Below are 3,313 nucleotides of genomic sequence, written 5' to 3'. Positions count from 1 at the left end.
TATTTCTACAAATATTTGATCAATTAGAAAAGTAATAACATAAAAGTAGCTGGTGGAGGGTATCTAAGATTCGGCACAGCCGAATATAGCACTCTAACTTGTTTTTTAATTCGTTTAGCGTTGTTGCTGTTCATTTTGTTTAGCTTTTGCTGTAATAACAATGTATTCGGGAAAAAATTTAAAATTTATAAAACTATGATGTTTAAAATACACTATGGTGAAGGGTATATAATATTCGGCACAGCCGAATATAGCACTCTTACTTGTTATTTTATGATTTCGGTGTAATTCACCTTTATCTCAGTAATTTTGAAGTTTTTTGTATTTATTACAAATGTTTTGTGTTTTTAAAAGTCCTATACACACAATTTACTGCATGTATATTTACAAATCAAGAATTATTTAGAGTAATTAATTTATTTTCTTGTAATTTCGATGACCAAAGAGAAGAAATTGAATTTAATGAAAACGCCAATGAGAGCAATATTGAAGCCTCAAAAGCGCTGTTATTGAAGAGGTCGTAGGAATCATTTTACAAAGTAATAAACATCAATATTAAATTAATGATTTTCTAATAAGTAAAAAAATGTTATTTATATGTATGAACTGTCAATTTTGAAAGTAGTATGACTCCACATTCCAATGGTATTAAGCATTACTATATGTGATCCTTTAATTATTCCAAGTTTTTAAGAGAAAATTTTAAATTAGAGAATTGTTTTAAAGTTTTATGTAATCTGAACATGTTTTATACATTTTAGAACAGATATTTACATGCAAATTGCCTTTGGCACACATATTTTTAAAAAGATTAAATTTAAAACCTTCTATATCTCATTTCAACCATTTCACGATACTTTTATTAACAATTTGTATACGTAAATATGTCCTTTTTATGCATGTTTATTTACAAGAAATTTGAAATAATAATATTTATTATATTTTGTTTCGTTATGTAATTTTTCATGAAAAATAAAACAAAAATATATACAATTCTATATTTTATGTGTATAATTTGAATTTAAACATACAAAATGTGTTGTTCAATAATACGAATTTTTCGGTACTACAAAAGGGCCTGACACTATATAATTCGTACTAGTGGACGTCCACTGTACTTAGAAAATTCTAAAGCCAATGCAAGACCTAAAATAATGGTTCAATGGTGTAAAGCCCATTATATACACATTATGTCAAAACATCTTAATAAATGATTGGGCAAGAATAATTTTCTACGACATTTCCTGAAAAACATCTTGAAAGTAGCATTTGTTCTTAAAACAATAAATGTCAGTAAATTTTTGAGTTTGTTTTGAGTACTTAATTAGTTAATTTTATTTGCTAGTTTAAGCGCCTAATGGAGGTGGTTTTAACTTAAAAGAAATGCAAAACTGTAAACAGCTGATGCAAAAATATAATACAATTTTTACTAAACTAAAAATTGAAACTATTGATTTATCGATTAGTACAATTATAGGGTCTTAACAATATATTATTTGTTTTAAATTTTAATTTTCATAATACATTTACAATTGTTTCCTTCTTTTTTATAAAACATGCATTGTTTTGATACCAAACATAAGTCCTTCTGGTGATCATTTAAGTAATACTACAGTTGAGTTCTGTTTCCATGTACAGAAACATATAATAAGTCTGAAAAACAATAAAAACTATTCTTATTAAGGAAATAGAATAAGAAAAACGTCTAATTTTTCACATGTGACATCCCCGGATTTCGACAGCACTAGTTATTTACTGTCGAAAACCGTTTTCAGAAACCGCTAATTTTGCCTGTCTTTCTTTCATTGACAATGTTTATGTGATTGCTTTGTGTTGTTTACATTTTTTGTTATTGTTGACAAGCACGTGCTTTTGTTATGTATTGTTATATCAACAACAATATTCCGGGGATGTCACTTGCAAAAAATTAGACGATTCTAGGGTCTTTCAATACAAAGTGACAATTTTCTATGTATATACAATGAGGAAATAATAATACATTTTTATAGTCATTTCCACTAAACAATTTTTTCAGTCATGTCTGATGTCAAAATTTTTTTATTTATTCTTATACTTTATCAGAATTTTTTAACGAATAATATAAATTTCCTTTAGATATTTTACAGAATAATCGCAAACTTTTTGTTAGACTTTTCTGCACATTTTCAGAAGTATTAAACGATTAACATTAGACTTGTCTGCATATTGTCGAAGGGGAATTCTAGTGTTACGACAATTATGAGACTAATCTGCACATTGACGAAGGACAATTTGTTTTTTTATTCCTATATTATTCTCTAGACATAAAAGAAAATAGTCTGCACATTTTCTGAAGTAAAATATAAATGGCCTTCGAATAATATCCGATAAATCAGCACATAGTCTAAAGAGATTTGTTTTTGTAATTTCGTCAGACAATTAAGCGAATAACATAAATTTCCTTTAGATATTTAACAGATTAGTCTGCATATTTTCTGATAAATGTATTTTGCTCAGTCATTTTATTCCCCTTTTCACTTTTTTTGAATGAAAACTTTGCGACAACTCTGCACATTATCTGAAAGATTTTTTTATAAAAACCTGTGCCTCGTTTCTGTAACTCTCGCATCGAGAAGTTTCTCGCATGAAACAGTGAAATTGAAGAAAAAACAATGTGAATTGAAACAATATATAATTTCTCACATGCAATTGTTTCTGTAAGAAAATTTTGTGAAAACTATCTGTCATTTATGTTTTTTGACTTATGTTATTGGAAATTTGTGAGTAAAAGTGTTTCTGTAAGAAAATTTTGTGAGAAGTTTCTCACATGAACTGTCAAAAAAACTCACATTTTAAAACGGTGCGAAAAGGAAATTTTTAAGTAAATAAAATTTAATTTAAACATGAATTATATGAAACAATGAAAAAGTAATCTTAAATTTATAATTATTTAAGATTAAAATAAATATTGTTCACTAATTTTTAGAAAATAGGAAGAATTTCGGATATACAGGAGCAAATGCTTAGAAAAGTACGTGGACATAAACTTAGAATTTGCCAAGGGCAAATTTAGTGGGATAATTTTTCGAACAATTTCATTTAATTTCTATATTTTTTGTTTATTTAATCTTCGTTTATAAATTTGTTCGGCAATTTTTGTTTTCTTCTTTTAATTTTTGTGTTTTTGACAGCTGTTTTATTGGAAATTTCCAATAAAAACGTAATTCGTGCAGCCTCTTCTCACTTTAAGTTACAGAAACACTTTTTACTCACAAATCGAGAAACGATGGAATTTTTTGTTTCACACTTCTCGATGTGAGAACTTCTCACTCAA

The sequence above is a fragment of the Lucilia cuprina genome, chromosome 5 (assembly GCF_022045245.1).
Source record: "Lucilia cuprina isolate Lc7/37 chromosome 5, ASM2204524v1, whole genome shotgun sequence".
NCBI lineage: Eukaryota > Metazoa > Arthropoda > Insecta > Diptera > Calliphoridae > Lucilia > Lucilia cuprina.
Note: the sequence above shows the minus strand (reverse complement) of the source record.